The sequence below is a fragment of the Cibotium barometz genome, chromosome 38 (genome assembly GCF_041138505.1).
Source record: "Cibotium barometz isolate CiBa-2024 chromosome 38, ASM4113850v1, whole genome shotgun sequence".
Classification (NCBI taxonomy): domain Eukaryota; kingdom Viridiplantae; phylum Streptophyta; class Polypodiopsida; order Cyatheales; family Cibotiaceae; genus Cibotium; species Cibotium barometz.
In genome coordinates, this window is record NC_141083.1 from 24,655,644 (window position 1) to 24,682,361 (window position 26,718).

Consider the following 26,718-nt stretch of genomic DNA (forward strand, 5'->3'; position numbering starts at 1 on the left):
CCACCTCAAACTTTTTAACCTGTACAATCAACTAACAAGCACTATACCTCGAGAGGCACATCAGTGTGAAAATTTCAAGACTCGTTTAAGGAATCTAAACTAGAAAAAACTAGAAAACACTAACCTACCTACCAGTCACCACACTACTACTGAGGATACGGTAAGAGGATGTTGTAGAGTCCTGGCTCTAGCCCTAAGGGTAAGCCTCTATCCGCATCATCCAAACAAATAAAGTCAACCTCAGTAGTGCCATGAGTTTCATCCGTCCATTCATCATTGTCAGATATTTCCTTTTCATTTTCCCATCCACATAAACTCATCAAGAATGTAACCATGCGAGGATAGTCATCTTGTGGAAAAGGAAAGCATTGGGCTATCGGGGATATGTCCTCTACGGAGTAGGGGTCAGTCATGGTCAATAGGCGAATTAGCCATTCTAATTCCTCAACATTTTTTTTCTCTGGCTAGTACATCTATATGATCCCATTCAGTTTCAATTATAGGATAGCACATGTGAAATATCTGAGAAAGGTACAGATGATACCTCTCATCAAAGGTGGGAGTGGATGAAGTGTATGATGATCGTGCATCTGCCATATCTGCAAACACAGATATAGCATCAGTAGGTTTATGACAGGTCAATCTAGTTCTTGATTGGATTCGGATATTTATCCTCTTTCTGTGCTCTTGCATTTTTTTCTATTTTTTGTTTTTCTTTTCTTTGTTTTTTTTTTAAATGTATGAAGCTATATATATACATCCCCTTGAATTTGGCAATTACATGGTCAGGGGAGAAGGTTAAGGAGGAAGCATTAGAATGTGGAGCGTGAGTACATGCTCCCCCTTTCCTTGGGTAGATCATATTATTTGCAATGATGTTGCAGCCTCTTGGAACCAATTTGTCCAGCGGGTCATAGGTTGTGATGTGGGCAGATAGCTTTTTATGACCCTTGTGGCCACATCCAATTGTAGAGATGGTAGTGTACGCTCCCATTGACGAATGGAGGAAATGGTTTCCGACGATACTATTACAAGGGGAGACGTAGACTCATCGATTTTTTGTTGGGTGTTGACAAGAGTAGGTGTAGAGCATGTAGAAACTTCTATATGAGTGTGTGCCTGGCATGAGGAGCTAGAAGCTTCATGTGGCTCCCCCCTTCCTGAGCTAGGTGGTAATGATCGATATCGTTTGGGAATCCAAACTAACTTTGGAAGAAATGGTGCGGAGCACTCTGTTACCTTTCCCTTACCACGGTCTTGAATTGTCATTGGGGTGGCAACAATTGGTTTGCAAGGTTTTACAGGTGATGTAGAGGGATTCAGCTTATGTTTAGGGACCCAAATCTGGTCATTCCCCTCGTAGTACCCTTGGGCTACTAATAATTTTTTAGGGATCCATCGCGATGTTACATTGCCCTTTCTCGGGTCGGTAGCTGCTTTCCTTTTAGGAGGCTTCTTGGTGGGATCTGGGACCCCATCAGAGAACGGACCACGCGGACTTATGCTAGGGAAGTTGCTCTATGTCCACATCACTTCGTGGATGGATTTGTGCATCGCAATCACTTCTCCCAGCACGTCAAAGTTGGGTCCCGACGAAGATAGTGCAAAATCGCCATAACAGAGTTTCGGATCCGAAATGAGTCCGAATCGCATCTGAACACAACAAGAAAGATCCGGGTTGATTGCCACACATTTTTCCATGCATGATTCGAATTTCATGCCTCTTCGGTGCCGTTTGGGCCACGGTTGGAAATTTTTGCCCTTTGACACGCTCGTTCATCTTTTTCGAGAACCCGGATTCGAATTGTTAGAAGTTGAGGATTCGGGACCCCATCAGAGAACGGACCACACGGACATGTGCTAGGGAAGTTGCTCTATGTCGACATCACTCCGTGCATGCATTTGGAGATCGCAATCACTTCTCCCAGCGCGTCAAAGTTGGGTCCCGACGAAGATAGTGCAAAATCGCCATAACAAAGTTTCGGATCCGAAATGAGTCCCAATCGCATCTGAACACAACAAGAAAGATCCGAGTTGCTTGCCACACATTTGTCCATGCATGATTCCATTTTCATGCCTCTTTAGCGCCGTTTGGGTCACGGTTGGAAATTTCCGCCATTTGGCACGCTCCTGCATCTTTTTCGAGAACCCGGATTCGAATAGTTAGAAGTTGAGGATCCGGGACCCCATCAGAGAACGGACCACACAGACTTGTGCTAGGGAAGTTGCTCTATGCCCACATCACTCCGTGCATGGATTTGTGCATCGCAATCACTTCTCCCAGCGCGTCAAAGTTGGGTCCCGACGAGGATAGCGCAAAATCGCCATAATAGAGTTTCGGATCCGAAATGAGTCCGAATCGCATCTGAACACAACAAGAAAGATCTAGGTTGGTTGCCACACATTTTTCCATGCATGATTCGAATTTCATGCCTCTTTGGCGCCGTTTGGGCCACGGTTGGAAATTTCTGCCATTTGGCACGCTCGTGCATCTTTTTCGAGAACCCGAATTCGGACAGTTAGAAGTTGAGAATCCGGGACCCCATCAGAGAACGGACCACACGAACTTGTGCTAGAAAAGTTGCTCTATGTCCACATTACTCCGTGCATGCATTTGGAGATCGCAATCACTTCTCCCAACGCGTCAAAGTTGGGTCCCGGCGAAGATAGTGCAGAATTGCCATAACAGAGTTTCGGATCCGAAAAGAGTCCGAATCGCATCTGAACACAACAAGAATGATCCGGGTTGGTTGCCACACATTTGTCCATGCATGATTTGATTTTCATTCCTCTTCGGCGCCGTTTGGGTCCCTAATGGAAATTTTCACCATTTGGCACGCTCGTGCATCTTTTTCGAGAACCCGGATTCGGACAGTTAGAAGTTGAGGATCCGGGACCCCATCAGAGAACGGACCACACGAACTTGTGCTAGGGAAGTTTCTCTATGTCCACATCACTCCGTGCACGAATTTGGGCATCGCAATCACTTCTCCTAGCGCGTCAAAGTTGGGTCCCAGCGCCATTCAACAGACTTGTTTATCTCCTTGGTTCTCGTCATGGTCTCTTCTTGGAGTAATTGGTTTTGTTGATTTGCATGGTACACAGCTAGATCAATGCATTCTAGCTCTACCACATGGAAGAGCTAGACCTCAAAAGCAATTCTAGCTCCACCACATGGTAGAGCTAGACCTCAAAGCAATCTAGCTCTACGATGTGGTCTAGGTTGGATACAGCTCTACCACGTGGTAGAGCTGGATCAAATGCAATTCTAGCTTCTTGGTTCTTGTCATGTGAAGTAGATCTCATCTTGGAGTAATTGATTTTGTTGATCTCCATGGTACACAGCTAGATCGATGCATTCTAGCTCCACCACATGGTAGAGCTAGATCTGATGCAATTGTAGCTCCTTGGTTCTCGTCATGTGAAGTAGGTCTCTTCTTAGAGTAATTGGTTTTGTTGATCTGCATGGTACACAGCTAGATCCGGGTTTCTTGCCACACAGTTTGCTATGCATGATTCCATTCTCATGCCTCTTCGGCGCCGTTTAGGCCACGGTTGGAAATTTCTGCCATTTGGCACGCTCATGCATCTTTTTCGAGAACCCGGATTCGGACAGTTAGAAGTTGAGGATTAGGGACCCCATCAGAACGGACCACACGGACTTGTGCTAGGGAAGTTGCTCTATGTCCACATCACTCCGTGCATGGATTTGTGCATCGCAATCACTTCTCCCAGCGCGTCAAAGTTGGGTCCCGGCAAAGAAAGTGCAAAATCGCCATAACAGAGTTTTGGATCCGAAATGAGTCCGAATCGCATCTGAACACAACAAGAAAGATCCGGGTTGGTTGCCACACATTTTCCATGCATGATTCGAATTTCATGCCTCTTCGACGTCGTTTGGGCCAGGGTTGGAAATTTCTGCCATTTGGCACGCTCGTTCATCTTTTTCGAGAACCCGGATTCGAACAAATAGAAGTTGAGGATCCGGGACCCCATCAGAGAACGGACCACACGGACTTGTGCTAGGGAAGTTGCTCTATGTCCACATCACTCCGTGCATGGATTTGTGCATCGCAATCACTTCTCCCAGCGCGTCAAAGTTGGGTCCCAGCGAAGATAGTGCAAAATCGCCATAACACAGTTTCGGATCCAAAATGAGTCCGAATCCCATCTGAACACAACAAGAAAGATCCGGGTTGGTTGCCACACATTCTTCCATGCATGATTCGAATTTCATGCCTCTTCGGCGCCGTTTGGGCCACGGTTGGAAATTTTCGTCATTTGGCACGCTCGTGCATCTTTTTCGAGAACCCAGATTCAGACAGTTAGAAGTTGAGGATCCGGGACCCCATCAGAGAACGGACCACACGGACTTGTGCAAGGGAAGTTGCTCTATGTCCACATCACTCCATGCATGCATTTGAAGATCTTAATCACTTCTCCCAGCGCATCAAAGTTGGGTCCCGTCGTCGAAGATAGTGCAAAATCGCCATAACAGAGTTTCGGATCCGAAATGAGTCCCAATCGCATCTGAACACAACAAGAAAGATCCGGGTTGCTGGCCACACATTTGTCCATGCATGATTCCATTTTCATGCCTCTTTAGTGCCATTTGGGCCACGGTTGCAAATTTCCGCCATTAGGATTCGCGACCCCATCAGAGAACGGACCACACGGACTTGTGCTAGGAAAGTTGCTCTATGTCCACATTACTCCATGCATGCATTTGGAGATCGGAATCACTTCTCCCAGCGCGTCAAAGTTGGGTCCCGGGGCGAAGATAGTGCAAAATCGCCATAACAGAGTTTCGGATCCGAATAGAGCTTGAATCGCATCTGTACACAACAAGAATGATCCAGGTTGGTTGCCACACATTTTTCCATGCATGATTCGATTTTCATTCCTCTTCGGCGCCGTTTGGGTCCCTGTTGGAAATTTCTGCCATTTGGCACGCTCGTGCATCTTTTTCGAGAACCCGGATTCGGACAGTTAGAAGTTGAGGATCCGGGACCCCATCAGAGAACCGACCACACGGACTTGTGCTACGGAAGTTGCTCTATGTTTACATCACTCCGTGCACAGATTTGTGCATCGCAATCACTTCTCCTAGCGCGTCAAATTTGGGTCCCAGTGCCATTCAACACACTTGTTTATCTCCTTGGTTCTCGTCATGGTCTATACTTGGAGTAATTGGTTTTGTTGATTTGCATGGTACACAGCTAGATCAATGCACTCTAGATCTACCACATGGAAGAGCTAGACCTCAAAAGCAATTCTAGCTCCACCACATGGTAGAGCTAGACCTCAAAGCAGTCTAGCTCTACGATGTGGTCTAGGTTGGATACAACTCTACCACGTGGTAGAGCTAGATCAAATGCAATTCTAGCTTCTTGGTTCTTGTCATGTGAAGTAGATCTCATCTTGGAGTAATTGATTTTGTTGATCTCCATGGTACACAGCTAGATCGATGCATTCTAGCTCCACCACATGGTAGAGCTAGATCTGATGCAATTGTAGCTTCTTGGTTCTCGTCATGTGAAGTAGGTCTCTTCTTAGAGTAATTGGTTTTGTTGATCTGCATGGTACACAGCTAGATCCGGGTTTCTTGCCACACAGTTTTCTATGCATGATTCCATTCTCATGCCTCTTCGACGCCGTTTGGGCCACGGTTAGAAATTTCCGCCATTTGGCACGCTCATGCATCTTTTTCGAGAACCCGGATTCGGACAGTTAGAAGTTGAGGATCAGGGACCCCATCAGAACGGACCACACGGACTTGTGCTAGGGAAGTTGCTCTATGTCTACATCACTCCGTGCATGGATTTGTGCATCACAATCACTTCTCCCAGCGCGTCACAGTTGGGTCCCGGCGAAGAAAGTGCAAAATCGCCATAACAGAGTTTCGGATCCGAAATGAGTCCGAATCGCATCTGAACACAACAAGAAAGATCCGGGTTGGTTGCCACACATTTTCCATGCATGATTCGAATTTCATGCCTCTTCGACGTCGTTTGGGCCAGGGTTGGAAATTTCTGCCATTTGGCACGCTCGTTCATCTTTTTCGAGAACCCGGATTCGAACAAATAGAAGTTGAGGATCCGGGACCCCATCAGAGAACGGACCACACGGACTTGTGCTAGGAAAGTTGTTCTATGTCCACATCACTCCGTGCATGGATTTGTGCATCGCAATCACTTCTCCCAGCGCGTCAAAGTTGGGTCCCGGCGAAGATAGTGCAAAATCGCCATAACAGAGTTTCGGATCCAAAATGAGTCCGAATCCCATCTGAACACAACAAGAAAGATCCGGGTTGGTTGCCACACATTCTTCCATGCATGATTCGAATTTCATGCCTCTTCGGCGCCGTTTGGGCCACGGTTGGAAATTTCCGTCATTTGGCACGCTCATGCATCTTTTTCGAGAACCCGAATTCAGACAGTTAGAAGTTGAGGATCCGGGACCCCATCAGAGAACGGACCACACGGACTTGTGCTAGGGAAGTTGCTCTATGTCCACATCACTCCATGCATGCATTTGGAGATCTTAATCACTTCTCCCAGCGCATCAAAGTTGGGTCCCGTCGTCGAAGATAGTGCAAAATCGCCATAACAGAGTTTCGGATCCGAAATGAGTCCCAATCGCATCTGAACACAACAAGAAAGATCCGGGTTGCTGGCCACACATTTGTCCATGCATGATTCCATTTTCATGCCTCTTTAGCGCCATTTGGGCCACAGTTGGAAATTTCCGCCATTAGGCATGCTCGTGCATCTTTTTCGAGAACCCGGATTCGGACAGTTAGAAGTTGAGGATTCGGGACCCCATCAGAGAACGGACCACACGGACTTGTGCTAGGAAAGTTGCTCTATGTCCACATTACTCCATGCATGCATTTGGAGATCGGAATCACTTCTCCCAGCGCGTCAAAGTTGGGTCCCGGGGCGAAGATAGTGCAAAATCGCCATAACAGAGTTTCGGATCCGAATAGAGCTTGAATCGCATCTGTACACAACAAGAATGATCCGGGTTGGTTGCCACACATTTGTCCATGCATGATTCGATTTTCATTCCTCTTCGGCGCCGTTTGGGTCCCTGTTGGAAATTTCTGCCATTTGGCACGCTCGTGCATCTTTTTCGAGAACCCGGATTCGGACAGTTAGAAGTTGAGGATCCGGGACCCCATCAGAGAACGGACCACACGGACTTGTGCTAGGGAAGTTGCTCTATGTCCACATCACTCCGTGCACGGATTTGTGCATCGCAATCACTTCTCCTAGCGCGTCGAATTTGGGTCCCAGTGCCATTCAACACACTTGTTTATCTCCTTGGTTCTCGTCATGGTCTCTTCTTGGAGTAATTGGTTTTGTTGATTTGCATGGTACACAGCTAGATCAATGCATTCTAGATCTACCACATGGAAGAGCTAGACCTCAAAAGCAATTCTAGCTCCACCACATGGTAGAGCTAGACCTCAAAGCAGTCTAGCTCTACGATGTGGTCTAGGTTGGATACAACTCTACCACGTGGTAGAGCTAGATCAAATGCAATTCTAGCTTCTTGGTTCTTGTCATGTGAAGTAGATCTCATCTTGGAGTAATTGATTTTGTTGATCTCCATGGTACACAGCTAGATCGATCATTCTAGCTCCACCACATGGTAGAGCTAAATCTGATGCAATTGTAGCTCCTTGGTTCTCGTCATGTGAAGTAGGTCTCTTCTTAGAGTAATTGGTTTTGTTGATCTCCATGGTACACAGCTAGATCCGGGTTTCTTGCCACACATTTTTCCATGCATGATTCCATTTTCATGCCTCTTTGGCACCGTTTGGGCCACGGTTGGAAATTTTTGCCATTTGGCACGCTCGTGCATCTTTATCGAGAAACTGGATTCACACAGTCAGAAGTTGTGCTAGGGAAGTTGCTCTATGTCCAAAGTAATTGGTGGCCCCTTTTGCTGAAAACAAGAGTAGAACCCTCAATCCCTCAAGACAAAGGAAAGCTTACAACTCCATGTAAGCTAAATTTTTCTTTTTTTTAAAATTTTAAATCTATGGTTTTCTTGATTTTCTTGTTTTATAGTTGATTAAAGTAAATTATATTACTATGCCTTGATGAATAGGCCACCTCCTTCTCTTCTTTACATTCCAGCCTTTCTTTATCCTAGAATGATTAACAAAAAAATTAATTAAACTTTTCTTTTTGTTTATTCTCTTGGAAATTAAGAATTGTGTAGATTAGAGTACTATACATCTAATTGGGGTTAATTTAACTTAGAATTAGAATGATAAAATGAGAAATGGTCAGCCATACAAAGGAGGTTATGGCAAAATTTTTCATATTTTTGTGGAAAAGAGTATGTTTTTATGTTATTCCAAAAGAGTAATTCCCCCTGTTTATGCATTCTATAGAAAAATTTTAATTTGCTCCATGTACATATTCACCTATGAATATGCATGGATACCACTGATATTAATTATTAAAATTGATTTCTTTGCATAGAAAGATGCAAAATGGATCTGGGACCCCATCAGAGAACGGACCACACAGACGTGTGCTAGGGAAGTTGCCTTATGTCCACATCACTCCGTGGATGGATTTGTGCATCGCAATCACTTCTCCCAGCGCGTCAAAGTTGGGTCCCGACGAAGATAGTGCAAAATCGCCATAACAGAGTTTCGGATCCGAAATGAGTCCGAATCGCATCTGAACACAACAAGAAAGGTCCGGGTTGATTACAACTCATTTTTCCATGCATGATTCGAATTTCATGCCTCTTCGGTGCCGTTTGGACCACGGTTGGAAATTCCCGCCCTTTGGCACGCTCGTTCATCTTTTTCGAGAACCCGGATTCGAACAGTTAGAAGTTGAGGATCCGGGACCCCATCAGAGAACGGACTACACAGACATGTGCTAGGGAAGTTGCTCTATGTCCACATTACTCCGTGCATGCATTTGGAGATCGCAATCACTTCTCCTAGCGCGTCAAAGTTGGGTCCCGACGAAGATAGTGCAAAATCGCCATAACAAAGTTTCGGATCCAAAATGAGTCCCAATCGCATCTGAACACAACAAGAAAGATCCGAGTTGCTTGCCACACATTTGTCCATGCATGATTCCATTTTCATGCCTCTTTAGCGCCGTTTGGGCCACGGTTGAAAATTTCCGCCATTTGGCACGCTCGTGCATCCTTTTCGAGAACCCGGATTCGGACAGTTAGAAGTTGAGGATCCGGGACCCCATCAGAGAACGGACCACACGGACTTGTGCTAGGAAAGTTACTCTATGTCCACATCACTCCGTGCATGCATTTGGAGATCGCAATCACTTTTCCTAGCGCGTCAAATTTGGGTCCTGACGAAGATAGTGCAAAATCGCCATAACAGAGTTTCGGATCCGAAATGAGTCCCAATCGCATCTGAACACAACAAGAAAGATCCGGATTGCTTCCACACATTTGTCCATGCATGATTCCATTTTCATGCCTCTTTAGCGCTGTTTGGACCACGGTTGGAAATTTCCGCCATTAGGCACGCTCGTGCATCTTTTTCGAGAACCCGGATTCGGACAGTTAGAGGTTGAGGATTCGGGACCCCATCAGAGAACGAACCACACGGACTTGTGCTAGAAACGTTGCTCTATGTCCACATTACTCCGTGCATGCATTTGGAGATCGCAATCACTTCTCCCAGTGCGTCAAAGTTGGGTCCCGACGAAGATAGTGCAAAATCGCCATAACAGAGTTTCGGATCCGAAAAGAGTCCGAATCGCATCTGAACACAACAAGAATGATCCGGGTTGGTTGCCACACATTTGTCTATGCATGATTCAATTTTCATTCCTCTTCGGTGCCGTTTGGGCCCCTGTTGGAAATTTCTGCCATTTGGCACGCTCGTGCATCTTTTTTGAGAACCCGGATTCGGACAGTTAGAAGTTAAGGATTCGGGACCCCATGAGAGAACGGACCACACGGACTTGTGCTAGGGAAGTTGCTCTATGTCCACATCACTCCGTGCACGAATTTGGGCATCACAATCACTTCTCCCAGCGCGTCAAAATTGGGTCCCAACGCCATTCAACACACTTGTTTATCTCCTTGGTTCTCGTCATGGTCTCTTCTTGGAGTAATTGGTTTTGTTGATTTGCATGGTACACAGCTAGATCAATGCATTCTAGCTCTACCACATGGAAGAGCTACACCTCAAAAGCAATTCTAGCTCCACCACATGGTAGAGCTAGACCTCAAAGCAATCTAGCTCTACGATGTGGTCTAGGTTGGATACAGCTCTACCACGTGGAAGAGCTAGATCAAATGCAATTCTAGCTTCTTAGTTCTTGTCATGTGAAGTAGATCTCATCTTGGAGTAATTGATTTATTTGATCTCCATGGTACACAGCTAGATCGATGCATTCTAGCTCCACCACATGGTAGAGCTAGATCTGATGCAATTGTAGCTCCTTGGTTCTCGACGCTCGTCATGTGAAGTAGGTCTCTTCTTAGAGTAATTGGTTTTGTTGATCTGCATGGTACACAGCTAGATCCGGGTTTCTTGCCACACATTTTTCCATGCATGATTCCATTCTCATGCCTCTTCGGCGGCGTTTGGGCCACGGTTGGAAATTTCTGCCATTTGGCACGCTCATGCATCTTTTTCGAGAACCTGGATTCGGACAGTTGAAAGTTGAGGATCAGGGACCCCATCAGAGAGCGGACCACACGGACTTGTGCTAGGGAAGTTACTCTATGTCCACATCACTCCGTGCATGGATTTGTGCATCGCAATCACTTCTCCCAGCGCGTCAAACTTGGGTCCCGGTGAAGATAGTGCAAAATCGCCATAACAGAGTTTCGGATCCGAAATGAGTCCCAATCGCATCTGAACACAACAAGAAAGATCCGAGTTGCTTGCCACACATTTGTTCATGCATGACTCCATTTTCATGCCTCTTTAGTGCCGTTTGGGAATTCTAGCTTCTTGGTTCTTGTCATGTGAAGTAGATCTCTTCTTGGAGTAATTGATTTTGTTGATCCGCATGGTACACAACCAGATCGATGCATTCTAGCTTCACCACATGATAGAGCTAGACCTCAAATTAATTCTAGCTCCACCACATGGTAGAGCTAGACCTTAAAGCATTCTTGCTCTAAAATTTGGTCTAGGTTGAATACAGCTCTACCGCGTAGTAGAGCTAGATCAAATGTAATTCTAGCTCCTTGGTTCTTGTCATGGTCTCTTCTTGGAGTAATTAGTTTTGTTAATTTGCATGGTACACAGCTAGATCAATGCATTCTAGCTCTACCACATGGTAGAGCTAGACCTCAAATGCAATTCTAGATCCACCACATGGTAGAGCTAGACCTCAAAGCATTCTAGCTCTACGATGTGGCCTAGGTAGAATACAGTCCTACCTCATGGTAGAGCTAGATCAAATACAATTCTAGCTCCTTGGATCTTGTCATGTGCAGTAAGTCTCTTCTTGGAGTAATTAGTTTTGTTGATGTGTATGGAACACAGCTACATCGATGCATTCTTGCTATACCACATGGTAGAGCTAGACCTCAAAGCTTTCTACCTCTATGACTCTAGCTCCACCACATGGTAGAGCTAGACCTCAAATGCAATTCTAGCTCCACCACATGGTAGAACTATACCTCAAAGCATTCTATCTCTATACAATGTGGTTTAGGTAGAATACAGCTCTACCACAGTTACATTCAACCTCAGCCACTTACATTCAACCTCAGCCGGTTACATTCAACCTCAGCCGGTTACATTCGTTGAAGTCTAGCTCTACCACATGGTAGAGCTAGAAGAATGCAATTCTAGCTCCACCACAGGGTAGAGCTCGACCTCAAAGCATTCTAGCTCTACGATGTGGTCTAGGTAGAATACAGCTCTACCACATGGTAGACCTAGATCAAATGCAATAATTCTAGCTCCTTGGTTCTTGTCATATGAAGTAGGTCTCTTCTTGGAGTAATTGGTTTTGCTGATGTGTATGGAACACAGCTAGATCGATGCATTCTTGCTCTACCACATGGTAGAGCTAGACCTCAAAGCATTCTATCTCTACAATGTGGTTTAGGTAGAATACAGCTCTACCCCCACAGTTACATTCAACCTCAGCCGGTTACAAGCAATTCTAGCTCCACCACATGGTAGAGCTAGACCTCAAAGCATTCTATCTCTACAATGTGGTTTAGGTAGAATACAGCTCTACCACAGTTACATTCAGCCTCACTCGGTTACATTCATTGAAGTCTAGCTCTACCACATGGTAGAGCTAGAAGAATGTATTTTATCTCTACCACATGGTAGAGCTAGATTTCATAGCATTCTGGTCAATACATTCATTAATCTTGCTCTCCCACCTGGTAGAGATAATATCCATTGAAAAACCAGCACTAGAATACTTTGAAGTCCAGCTAGAATGCATTTATCTAGCTCTACCATGTGGTAGAGTAATATTAATAAATGTATTGAGAGCTCCAAGATGGAGTAATTGAGATAGAATGCTTTGAGTTCTAGCTTTACCATGTGTTGGGCTAGAATTGCACTTGAGGTCTAGCTCTACCATGTGGTGGAGCTAGAATCATAGAGGTAGAAAGCTTTGAGGTCTAGCTCTACCACAGTTACATTCAACCTCAGCCGGTTACATTCTTTGAAATCTAGCTCTACCACATGGTAGAGCTAGAAGAATTCATTCTAGCTCCACCACATGGTAGAGCTGGACCTCAAAGCATTCTAGCTCTACGATGTAGTCTAGATAGAATACAGTTATACCACATGGTAGAGCTAGACCTCAAATGCAATTCTAGAACCACCACATGGTAGAGCTGGACCTCAAAGCATTCTATCTCTACAATGTGGTTTAGGTAGAATACAGCTGTATCACAGTTACATTCAACCTCAGCCGGTTACATTCGTTGAAGTCTAGCTCTACCACATGGTAGAGCTAGAAGAATGCATTCTAGCTCCACCACATGGTGGAGCTTGACCTCAAAGCGTTCTAGCTCTACGATGTGGTCTAGGTAGAATACATTTCTACCACGTGGTAGAGCTAGATCAAATGCAATTCTAGCTCCTTGGTTCTTGTTGTGTGAAGTAGATCTCTTCTTGGAGTAATTGGTTTTGTTAATGTGTATGGAACACAGCTAGATCGATGCATTTTTGCTCTACCACATGGTAGAGCTAGACCTGAAAGCTTTCTACCTCTACGATTCTAGCTCCACCACATGGGTAGAGCTAGACCTCAAATACAATTCTAACTCCACCACATTGTAGAGGTAGACCTCAAAGCATTCTATCTCTACAATGTGGTTTAGGTAGAATACAGCTCTACCAGAGTTACATTCAACCTCAGCCGGTTACATTCGTTGAAGTCTAGCTCTACCACATGGTAGAGCTAGACCTCAAATGCAATTCTAGCTCCACCACATGGTAGAGTTGGACCTTAAAGCATTCTATCTCTACGATGTGGTCTAGGTAGAATACAGCTCTACCTCATGGTAGAGCCAGATCAAATGCAATTCTAGCTACTTGGATCTTGTCATGTGAAGTAGGTCTCTTCTTGGAGTAATTGGTTTTGTTGATGTGTATGGAACACAGGTAGATTGATGCATTCTGCTCTACCACGTGGTAGAGCTAGACCTCAAAGCTTTCTACCTCTACGACTCTAGCTCCACCACATGGTAGAGCTAGACCTCAAATGCAATTCTAGCTCCACCACATGGTATAGCTAGACCTCAAAGCATTCTTTCTCTACAATGTGGTTTAGGTAGAATACAGCTCTACCACACAGTTACATTCAACCTCAGCCGGTTACATTCGTTGAAGCTTAGCTCTACCACATGGTAGAGCTAGAAGAATGCAATTCTAGCTCCACCACATGGTAGAGCTGGACCTCAAAGCATTCTAGTCCTACGATGTGGTCTAGGTAGAATACAGCTCTACCACCCGTGGGTAGAGCTAGATCAAATGCAATTCTAGCTCCTTGGTTATCGTCATGTGAAGTAGGTCTCTTCTTGGAGTAATTGGTTTTGTTGATGTGTATGGAACACAGCTACATCGATGCATTCTTGCTCTACCACATGGTAGAGCTAGACCTCAAAGCTTTCTACCTCTACGACTCTAGCTCCACCACATGGTAGAGCTAGACCTGAAATGCAATTCTAGCTCCACCACATGGTATAGCTAGACCTCAAAGCATTCTATCTCTACAATGTGGTTAAGGTAGAATACAGCTCTACCACAGTTACATTCAACCTCAGTCGGTTACATTCGTTGAAGCTTAGCTCTACCACATGATGGTAGAGCTAGAAGAATGCAATTCTAGCTCCACCACATGGTAGAGCTGGACCTCAAAACATTCTGGTCAATACATTTATTAATCTTGCTCTGCCACCTGCTGGTAGAGATAATATCCATTGAAAAACCAGCACTAGAATACTTTAAAGTCCAGCTAGAATGCATTTATCTAGCTCCACCATGTGGTAGAGCAAGACTAATAAATGTACAATTGAGAGCTCCAAGATGGAGTAATTAAGATAGAATTCCTTGAGGTCCAGCTCTACCATGTGGTGGAGCTAGAATTTCATTTGAGGTCTAGCTCTACCATGTGGTGGAGCTAGAATTGTAGAGGTAGAAAGCTTTGAGGTCTAGCTCTACTACAGTTACATTCAACCTCATCCGGTTACATTCATTGAAGTCTAGATCTACCACATGGTAGAGCTAGAAGAATGCATTCTAGCTCCACCACATGATAGAGCTAGACCTCAAAGCATTCTAGCTCTACGATGTAGTCTAGATAGAATACAGCTCTACCACATGGTAGAGCTAGACCTCAAATGCAATTCTAGCTCCACCACATGGTAGAGCTAGACCTCAAAGCAGTCTAGCTCTACGATGTGGTCTAGGTTGGATACAGCTCGGTAGAGCTAGACCTCAAATACAATTATAGCTCCTTGGTTCTTGTCATGTGAAGTAGGTCTCTTCTTGGAGTAATTGGCTTTGTTGATGTGTATAGAACACAGCTAGATCGATGCATTCTTGCTCTACCACAAGGTAGAGCTAGACCTCAAAGCTTTCTACCTCTACGATTCTAGCTCCACCACATGGTAGAGCTAGACATGGTAGAGCTAGACCTCAAATGCAATAATAGCTTCACCACATGGTAGAGCTAGACCTCAAAGCATTCTATCTCTATAATGTGGTTTAAGTAGAATACAGCTCTACCACAATTACATTCAACCTCAGCCGGTACATTCATTGAAGTCTAGCTCTACCACATGGTAGAGCTAGAAGAATGCATTTTGGCTCCACCACATGGTGGAGCTCGACCTCAAGCATTCTAGCTCTACGATGTGGTCTAGGCAGAATACAGCTCTACCACGTGGTAGAGCTAGATCAAATGCATGTCTAGCTCCTTGATTCTTGTCATGAGAAGTAGGTCTCTTCTTGGAGTGATTGGTTTTGTTGATGTGTATGGAACACAGCTAGATGGATGCATTCTTTCTCTACCACATGGTAGATCTAGCCCTCAAAGCTTTCTACCTCTACGATTCTAGCTCCACCACATGGTAGAGCTAGACCTCAAATGCAATTCTAGCTCCACTACATGGTAGAGCTATACCTCAAAGCATTCTATCTCTACAGTAAGGTTTAGGTAGAATGCAGCTCTACCACAGTTACATTCAAGCTCAGCCGGTTACATTCATTGAAGTCTAGCTCTACCACATGGTAGAGCTAGAAGAATGCATTCTAGCTCCACCACATGGTAGAGCTACATTTCAAAGAATTCTGGTCAATACATTTATTAATCTTGCTCTGCCACCCGCGGTAGAGATAATATCCATTGAAAAACGAGCACTAGAATACTTTGAAGTCCCGCTAGAATGCATTTATCTAGCTCTACCATGTGGTAGAGCAAGATTAACAAATGTATTGAGATCTCCAAGATGGAAATACTCTTCATCTCCTCCACAGTGTTTTCATGGATATATATTGTGATTTTTGAATATGATACTGTAAGTTTTTTTTAAAGTGTAAGAATACAATAACTATAATTAACAATTGTGGTTTTTGTTGTAGGTGAAAGATGTCTCAGAAAAGAAAAGTGGTGGAAGTTTCGGACAGTGTTAACTTTGCCTCTGCTGATCAATGACGACAGTGGTACTTAGATATTTGGGGTCTTTAGGGTTCACAATTTAACAAAATTCATCTATTTGTTGCTAGTGATGTGGGCGTGGATACTTTTGAGGATCTAGGACCAATGACTCTATCTTATATTTCTGTAGTTGATTCTCATCCCGATATTGAATGCATAAATATTGGGGTACCTGGGATCCATGAGTATCAACTAGATCCCAAGGCATTCATTATTGAACAAATAGTAAGAGATAAACAAGATACTATGTTCTCTCGAGGGTGGAAGTTAGATTGTGCAAGTCAAGAAATAACTCTTGAAGAGTTGCAAGCTTCCATTGCTTATTGTGTGAAAGGCAAACAAAAAAGAGAGAAAATGCCCTCTAAAAATCTAATTCAAAAAAAGGCAAAAAGCAGTACAGGTATTATGGATGTAGATGAAGCAGTTCTTAAATCTATACTAGAGAAAACAAGCTTGGAAAATTCAACAAAAATAAGATTTGTGGATCCCAAAGTTTTGGAAAATGAGGTGCAAAAGGCACAAAAGAGTGATACAGGGGGTATGGAAAAATACTCTAAGTATTTTCCATTCAAGTACAAAGAGTATGAGATCCCTGTAGATCAATGCTGGCTAGCTCTTGATCACTATAACTCCCGTCAAATAGAACCTCACCGTGTGGATGAATGTGTGTTATTTTTTGGTGCAAGTGCAAACAAGCCAGGAGCGTGTGCATACTTGATGCCTGTAAAGAATGCTGGCAAGAAGAAAGGAATTCCAATGAAACTAAGTGAGGTAACAGAGGAGAAACTCACTGAGTATTCATATTGGATTATTGATGGCCAACATTCCATCTATGCTGCAAAATTCTTACGGTATCAAGAAATGTAAAAAGATGGTCATGCTCAAGATCTGATACAAGTGTATGAAAAAAGGAAGGCTTGAATTGTTGTAGATCTAGAGCCACAAGTTGCGACGGCCATATCTGCTATAGCTAATGAAGAGGCCCAATCATTATATGTCAAACAACCATACTATGATGTCTTGCAGCACTTGAGGAGTCAGTGGATCTTCAATAATTCTCCGTCAAGGCCAGCATCTGGAGTAACAGAGGGCTCGTCATCTCGTGTAGACTGGGATGTATGTCCATATCCCTTGCTCTCTTATAATTATATGTTTTGAAAAAAATACTTGATTTTGATCTTTTTTTCTTTTATTTCTTTGCAAAATTTTTTACGAATGGCTAGAATTACGGTGGGAGCATCCTTCATTTCAAAGCAGTCTCACATGGTCATTTACTCTGATGAAGTTTTTAAAGGCTGGCTTGAAATCATGGAGAATCAAAACAAGAAACCAACTGCCACAGTTTTCAGATGTCTTGCTGGGCTAGATGAACAAGAAGTCAAACAAATACAATCAGAAATCGGGTCTGGAAAAATTGTTCTTTCAAAGGGTACTAAGGATGTAGATGTGATTGACATGCCAGAGCGTATCAAGCAGCTCAAGCAAGATAAAATTATTCAAGATGCATTGCTTGTAGAGTTCAACACTCTGAACAAGGACAAACAATGTCAAGATTGGTGAGAATTGACTATCACCTTTAGCATCAATGAGGTTGTATACTCAGTTCTTTTGAAGTTATGTGATGTGTATAAAGAGTCAAAGCTACAGGTTGGATCAAAGAAGATAGATTTTCCACTAGAAGCAAGGCAATATGTGGAGTGGAATATTAGCCTTAGCAAAGAAAGTTCAACCTTGTCCTTGGATCTTCCTTGGTGTATTTATGCTGTGAGAGTCTTCCATTCGACGGGAGGAGTTACTACTTGAAGCGCCACCTCAACAATCCAATTTCCATTGGGTTATGTGTTTTGGATAACACTGAAGATTTGGGAAGAAATATGCATTGGGATGTGGAATCATTTTGCAATCTTTTGAACGGCATTATGATCATTACAGCCAGCTGGTAGATCTTTGCCATCCCAATATGTGTTGCTTACCTTTCTAAATATTACAGATTTTATTCACTTGCAAAATGCTTTTATTCACTTGCAAAATGCTTTAAAAAATTTGAGTGGCATAGCAAAGGAACAGTATAATGGGGCATTGCATTTTCGACGTGACAACCAATGCATTGGTGCAATAGAGTTCTTCACATCCTTAGTGTTTTTCAGCAAGGGAGATGCCTTTCAAGGACTAGCAGATGTTCCTGATCCAGGTACACAAGCGACAATATTGGATACTGGACTTCTTGATATAGATAATGAAGATGTTAAAACTATCCCAGACATTGAGTTTCTAAGAATCAAGAAGAATCTTTTGATCAAGCAATGTATTCGAAAGTATTGCAGAGAAGGCTGCAAGCTTGTTGATCTTTTCAGTAATGGCTACATCATCGAGCTAGGGCTAGCACTAAATAAGGAAGTGATTTGCCTAGTGGAGAGTATTGAAGATCAAAGAAAGATGGGAACAAGGCTTCTTGACTTTGCAAAGTCAAGAAATGAGCAACCAGTACCGCCTATTTCTAACAATCCAAGGAATACCACGGAAAGATCGAGCCATGGTGAAGTTCGTTCAGCTCGAAATTTTTTGGATTTTGAAGACAGTATGTAACTTCTTAATGGGCTTTCCTTGTATCTTCAATACTTTGATTTGGTGATGTTTTGACTTGTTATATCCTTGGTTCATTTTTTAGTAGTATTTTTGTAGCTCTCTCCAAATTGGGCTTTGGAATCTAGAATCACCAAGTTATGGATCCTAACATGTTCATTGACAAATTCACTTTTTACATAACCAATTGGTGAATTTGGAAAGCCTACTTAGTGGTCGCACAATGGCCAGTTGGTGAATCTAAAAATCTTGCTTATAAATCTAAGATGATAGAGCTAGAGATCCTCTCATTTACTTCAATCCTACCCTGTGGTAGATCTAGATTTCAATAGGTCTACAATTTGGTGGAGCTAGCTACCTCTTCAAAGTGGTGGACCAAGAATCCATTAAAGTCTAGCTACCTCTTCAAAGTGGTGGAGCTAGGCCAATGCACCCCCCCAAAGATAGTTTTTGCAGAGCATCCATTTAAGTCTAGCTCTACTATATGGTGGAGCTAGGCCAATGCACCCCCCCAAAGACAGTTTTTGCAGAGCATCCATTTAAGTCTAGCTCTACTATATGGTTGAGCTAGGCCAATGCATTTCTAGCTCCACCACATGGTAGAGCTAGTTCAAATGCAATTCTAGCTCCTTGGTTCTTGTCACGTGCGATGAGCTAGAACCCATTGAAGTCTAGACCTAGAACCTATGGAAGTCTACTGGCTCCACCCATAAAGAAGCTATCTTGATCCCCAACTCAACCACATGGTAAAGCAAGACTTATAAATTTCAGCTATACCATATGGAAAATCTAAAACATCTAAAATTTTAGATTTACCATATAGTTGAGTGGTTTTGTGTTTCTCACCTCCACCTACTCTTGGAGCTCAAGAGTGGATCTCAAGGCCTACTTCCAACAAGAGCTCCCTTGCAAACTGGCTCTACCAAACGGTAGAGCTAGAATAATGGGTGTATTTGGAAATCCATTTTAAACCCTCCAATTCTAGAGTGAGCAACTAGAATTGATAATTGGTATCCAAACATGATTTCCTTTTAGATTACACCAATAAACATGTGTTAAGAGTGAGTGTTACAATTGTAAATTCTTTTAGTTTGAAAGATTGTTGAGTCTGTTACTTTTTTTTCTTTTAGATCCCGAAATTGAGATAGTAGCACCAAGTGAAGTAGCTACGGAATGCCACAATCAAACTGTGGATGTGAGAGCTTCTCCCACACATTCAGTGATGTCCATCTAGAAGGTTTAAAGACAAATGCTGACAATGAGATTGGGGTACCTAAATCTCCAACAAATGAAGCAATGGGTGAGAGTTTCTAGCCCGAAGAAGAAGTACCAAGAAGTACCGACACTGCTATCTCCAAGAAATCAGTGTTGACAATTGTGTTGGACCTGAATGATCTACTACTGAAACACTGTCAACAACAACCATCTTCAATACATGAAACTATTCAAATGGATTCAAAACGATATATTGTACTAAGGCCATGATGTATCCAATTCTTGAAGATTTTATTAAAAAATATTAATGTTGGGATCTGACAGAGAGTAATGTTCTTCAAATATTGAGAATATTACAAGACAGAGCAGGAGAGATATTGCCTTTTTTTGTAGTTTGGGCTCAAGAGGCTTGAAAGAAGGATAAAAGTGGTAAAATAGCTAGACCTGATAATCCAACAGTTCAGGCAATGTTCAAGCCATTGTCAAAAATTGCTTCATGTTTTGATTGTGATGCTCGTAGAACGGTTCTTATTGATGACTCTCCATACAAGGGATGTGCTTCTCCTGATAATAATTGTATATATCCTGCAAAGTTTGATGAAGAAAAGATTCGACAATATTCTCATTGATGATCTGCTCCCTTACTTATTGCAGCTTGATGAGAGTGAAGATGTGCGTGAGATCATTGGCTCTAATCGCTACGGACAACCTCCAGTATCCAATGAAAATGAATATAGAGGTGTGGTAGATTTTTGGAGAAAGCGCAATTTAAATTGGTCACAGAAGACAATCTACACTGATAGGCTACCACTATATCAGAGATTATACAAAAGTATGTCGACAATCAAGAGGTATTAGTGAGACAATATGAAAACAAAAGAGAAGAGATAATAGAAATTATGGCAAAAGAACGAGTCAGTATTGCTAGCATGAGGGGACCACAAGTGATTTCTCTAGCTAGAAAATTGGGTTCTACCACAACGCAGTTAAAGGCAGCCAATGCAAGGGCTTTCATAAACAAGGTGTTAAATGAGTACAATCTTCTCCAACGGGATAGAAATAACTACGGTACTACCCAACATAAATGATAATTATAACTAAATACATTATTTTATACAACAATTGTGTATTCACAATGAAGAAACTTAATTTATGATGGTTTCTTGCAGATTTATTTCAAGGATATTGTTCCAAGGAGTATTCACTTAAAGAAGCCATTTGTCACCAAGGACTGTATTTTTTTGGGAGGAATTTTATCTTTTTGTAATCATGAATTGACAAGAAATTTTGTCTTGTTTTTAAAGTAGTGGCAAATGTATTACTCTTCAAATAATTTTATAAATGTTGGAGTGCACTCTACTATAAGGGGCCTCCTAATTTGAAAATGTATGGAAGCTTGATCTTTGTCTTATGATTTTAATTCCTACATATATGGACTATGGTAGAGCTAGATCAATGCCTTCTAGCTCCACCTCATGGTAGAGCTAGACTTCAAAGCATTCTACCTCCATGACATGGTAGAGCTAGACTTGAAAGCGTTCTAGCTCTACCATATGGTAGAGCTAGATCAATGCATTCTAGCTCTTCCACGTCACCACACATGGTTGAGTTGGACTTCAAACCATTCTAATTCTACCATGGGGTCTATCTAAAATATTTTGATACAGCTCTACCACGTGCTAGAGCTGGACTTCAAATATTATTTCTAATTTTGCCATGGGATCGAGCTAGAATACTTTGATATAGCTCTATCACATGGTAGAACTAGATTTAAAAATATTCTAGCCCTACCACATGGTTGAGCTAGAACAGTGCATTCTAGCTCTACCACGTGGTTGATCTAGATCAATGCATTCTAATTTCACCACATTCTGATACCTGCTAGCACATTTTGTCGCGTCTTTTTAGAATCAAATGGAAAGAGTCTTTGCATCTTGGGTCATTTTGTAATGCAACTAAAGTTAATATTTTAGAACAGTATATAGTTTAATGTTAGCGTGCATAGTCACATTTGTTTTGTAATTGTTTAAAATCCATCTTTGCATAAAAGTAGTTGTAACATGCCTTCCCCCACATGCCCACCTTTATCATTAAGCATGCTCATTTTTTTCAAGTCATGTGATTGATTCTAATTGGCAGAGGCGACTTCTTCGTCACAGAGCATTAGTACGTCACATGTCCAAGAAAATCCAGAGTGTACGAAGACAGTTGGTTCAGCGCCGTCTTGACCGTCTATGGGAAATTGATGCAAGGTTGCGCTTTGTGCATCCCTCTGAGGGGGTTATCATACTAACATGGTATTCGTCAGACCCAATATGCATACCCCTATGCAAAGAGGATGATAGGAGGGCTATTATTCTAAACCTTAATGGTTTGTTGTGCCATGTTGTCGAAACCCAATATGATGAAAAGGATCCTCCTTATAGCAACGAGTTGGTAAAATATCCAATTAACCAATATCGTTATGTCCTATGTCATAAGGATGCACATGAGTTCTTAGATTGGTGTATTCAATTCTTTTATGTTTTTATTTGGAGCTCATGTAGGAGAACTAAGCTCTTTGGAATAATTGACACAGTATTTCCACAACAAAAGCCCAAGTTTGCAGGTGTTCTCTCACAAGAGCATTGTTCAAAATCCACATGGGTTGTGTAGAATTAGACAAGTTTTCTTTAAAAAGCTTGAGACCTTTTGGGGTCTCCATCCTTTGTACAACAAGAAAAATACATTGATAATTGATGATAGCTACTATAAGGTGTTTAAGAATGAATGAGGAACCTGGTTAATAGTCCGAGAATTATACCATCAACCTTCCAAGGAAAGGTATAGTTTTTTGACAAAAGATTTAAGAAATTGGTTGTTTTTATGGCTACAGAATGAAGATCGACAAGAGTATACATGGGATAATGCCTTTGAAGAAAAACCTAACCAATTCTCAGATGATGTGATGAAGAAATGGCTTGAAGAAGAGAAATTGGAAGTAGAGAATAGGAAAAAGGCAGAGGTGTGGAAGCAACAGCAGGAGGCTGATGCTGAGGCAGAGAGGCAGGAACAACTTGAAATTCAAAGAAAGCAAAGAGAGGAGGCTGAAGCTGAGGCAGAGAGGCAAGCAGAGAGTGAAAATCAAGCAAAGCAACAAGAGGAGGCATCATGAAAGTAATACACCACCATGAAGCTCATTTTGTTTGTCCCTAATATAATCAAATGTAGAGGATGCAAGTATTTTGGCCTTTTTTTAATGTAATAAAAAGCCATATATTGAAATATGATATTGTAATCAGGCCTCTTATGGAGCATACTATTCAAATGTTTGCCTTTGCAAAGCATTGAACAAACTCTAGCACAAGTAATAAATTCATGTTCATTTACAATGTCTTATTATAATTGAGTCATAAATGGAGTGCATCCTTCTCTAAGGGGACTCCTTTTATCCTTTTATCTTTTGGTCAAACTTTGCAAATTATAATTTTTTTAGTAAGAGTAGGTGAAGACTTTTAACTATCATTTTGACAAAGGTCATCCTACTGCAAGGAGACTCTTTCTATCTTTAGTAATGTTAATTTGTAGTAGTTGTGTATATAAGGAAACTTTCACCATGTCAAATTATAAATTCTTGTTTCAAATTATTTAGTCTTTGTTCATTACAATGCAGTCTTAAAATTGGAGAGTGCATCCTACTCTAAGGGGACTCTCAATATACAATCTCTTGTATCAATGTTTTTACTTGGGGGTCTAGATTGAACAAATGGTAGATCTTGGTTCTTTCAATGCGTTCTTGCTCCACGTGGTAGAGCTAGCATTCTATGTCTATATCTACCATGTGGTGGAGCTACCATCCAATGAAGTCTAGCTGTATAATTTCATAGAGCTAGCTAGCTCCACCATGTGGTATCTTATTGAGCTCTAGCTCCACCATGTGGTGGAGGTAGCAGCCATGGTCTCTTCATGGAATTTTGGCCTTACCACATGGTGGAGCTAGTATCCATGTGTAGTAGACCTAAACCTTTGGAAGTCATAAAATATGACTAGAATTTTGAGTCTAGATCTACCGTTTGGTGGAGCTTGCATCCATTGAAGTCTAGCTCTATAATGTCCAAGTGGTGGAACAAGATCTAGAACGGATAAGTCATGGATCAAGAAATCCTTTTCAGCTCTACAACAGACAAGTGCTAGATCTAAAGTGAAGAGATAAAGTGATTGACATTGGACTGCTAGCCCATGCTAGCTAGACACCTCAATATGAGCAACAAGGCAAATATCTCGCTACATTGTCCATTTCAGATAAATAACTACACGAGTTTTCTTCAAAAAAGTTCATTTCTTTTGGGGTCTCCATGTTTTGTACAACAACAAGAATACATTGAAACTCGATGATAGATACTACAATGTGTTCAACAATCAAGATAATAATTGAGAGAATAATCTAAGTGTAATCTTGTGAGTACACAAAATGAACATGCTTAAAAAGAAGCTCAATACCTCATTCAACCAATACACCCCCATGACACTAGTACATTTTGTTACTCCCTTTTGTAATTGAATGTAAATGGTCTTTGTAAATGGTCTCTATTATAATAAAATATAAAGGGTCTTTGTAATCTGGCCATCTTCGCGAGCGTGCTGTTCAATTGTGTGCCTTTTGCAAGGCATTAAACATATTTTAACACACAAAAATAAATTCAGTTTCATTTACAATGTTTTATTATAATGGAGTCGTAGATGGAGTGCATCCTAGTCTAAGGAGACTCCTCTTATGCATCCACAATGTGCATCCTACTTTAAGGGGACTCCTTTTATCCAGCTATCTTTTGGTTGTTAATGCAAAAGTTTTATTATTTCTTTAGTAGAATTAGCTTCATCAAAATGAAAATTTATAATCGTAATTTTCACAAAGTGCATCCTACTCCAAGGAGACTCTTTCTATCCTTAATAATGTTAATTTGTAGTGGTTGTGTATATAAGGATACCTTCAAGTGGTGGATCTGAAAAATCTTGAAACCTTTCTATTTCTAAGATCAAGTTAGGTTCGATCTAGCATCACTTCATAAAGCAAACCATTTTTAAATTTTTTATACTAGGTTGAAGAAGGTAGATTCTAGATTAAATGCATACAATTTTTCAATGTGGGAATGGGATTTTTCCCACTTTACCTAATACGGTCTTAATTCCATAGATGTTTCTGAAACAAAGGATTCTCAGACATATAAGAGAAAAGTTCAGAGGATGATGAGGGGGAAGTTCCATTGCTAGAACTAGAAATATATCTCATGTGCATGTTCAAAAGATGCACGGGAGAAGAGAGCTTAAGCTCTTGCAAGAACACACACACTCACACAAACCCTAGAAGAGAACACACAAGGTGAGAGGCTGAAAATTCTTCTTCTTCTTCACATAACAAAAGAGGTCTACAAAGAAGATAAAGTGACTAACACACATAATAGAGTATATACAAGTGGTCCATAATGTGAACACACATAATAGAGTATATACAAGCGGTCCATAATGTGAACACACTAAGAGGAGTGGGCAGATGTGGACTAGTCAGTGTAGTCCCCACTTGTAGAATCTTTGGTGAAGATATGTCCGTGGGGGTGCCAGCTACCAAACTCGCCAGTGATATAAATGTCGAACAGTCATGCAGGTGCCTCGTGAGTGTCAGCTGATGTTAAGCTTGACATCTCAACACTCCCCCTCAATCTCAAATCTAGCTCATGAAATCTAAGAATATCTCGAAATCTGTGGAGCTTCTCAGCTCCCAAGGCCTTCATGAAGATATCAGCAACCTGACCCTATGTGCTGATGTAGGCCAAGTCAATGTTGCCTGCGAAGACTCTCTCCCTGATGTAGGCCAAGTCAATGTTGCCTGCGAAGACTCTCTCCCTGATGAAGTGGTAATGCACCTCAATGTGTTTCATCCACACATGGAAAACTGGGTTCCTGGCCAACTATATACTGTAAAATTGTCACAATATATGACAACCTTTCTCTCCACATGCAACCTTCCTCTGTACTCTACCTCTGTACTTGACAAGGTAAGTGTGGGCTACTTCTTGTTGCTCCATGTCATAATAGCACTCCCTAATGAAAACATAAATCCACTCGTAGATCTCATGTCTGAAATGCTACCTACCCAATTTTCATCTGTGTACCCATATAGCTCCAATGGTACATCTACTGCATAAAACAATGTATAATCAATAATGGCCCTCAAGTATCGAAGTGTGCATCGCACACTGTCAAGATTTGGTTTGGGTGGAACCTGCATAAATTGGATCTCTAAGCCAACAATGTAGCTCAAATCTGGCATGATCGTGACATAGATCAGACTCCCCACAATCTTCCTGTACATAGTGGGATCTTCCAACACATAACCTGCATCAGCACTAAGCTTGCCATTTTGATCTAATGGCACTGAGATTGGCTTACAATCAGCCATCCCATATTTGGACAACATGTCCAATAATGCATACTGTCTCTATGACAGCCAAATACCCTTAGGTGTTGAATGACCTCAATTCCCAAAAAGTAGCGCAGATCTCCCAAATCCTTCACCTCAAACTTCCTTTTGAGAAGACTTTTCACATGCTCAATATTTTTCAAGTTGTCACCCCCAACAATAAGATCATCTACAGATATGGTGATGATCACAATACCCTTATCACTCTTGTGTACATATAAAGAGTGATCTACATCTACCATATGAAAACCAATAGTGGCAAGATACTCAGCAATCCTGTTGTGCCATGCTCATGGAGCT

General features: G+C 42.0%; 1 long non-coding RNA gene across 2 annotated transcripts in view; it reads left to right on the top strand.

The window, feature by feature from the left end:
• The window catches only part of LOC147616511 (uncharacterized), a 30,888-nt gene extending 7,639 nt beyond the window's left edge, over positions 1–23,249 (top strand). The window contains exon 3 of one of the 2 annotated variants that reach the window (XR_015262432.1): positions 22,837–23,249. This is a non-coding gene — a long non-coding RNA (uncharacterized LOC147616511). Of the gene's footprint in view, positions 1–19,876; positions 20,075–22,836 lie in introns of those variants that run through there. The other variant, XR_015262433.1, reaches the window with a different exon arrangement.
• Positions 23,250–26,718: the final 3,469 nt, after the last annotated feature.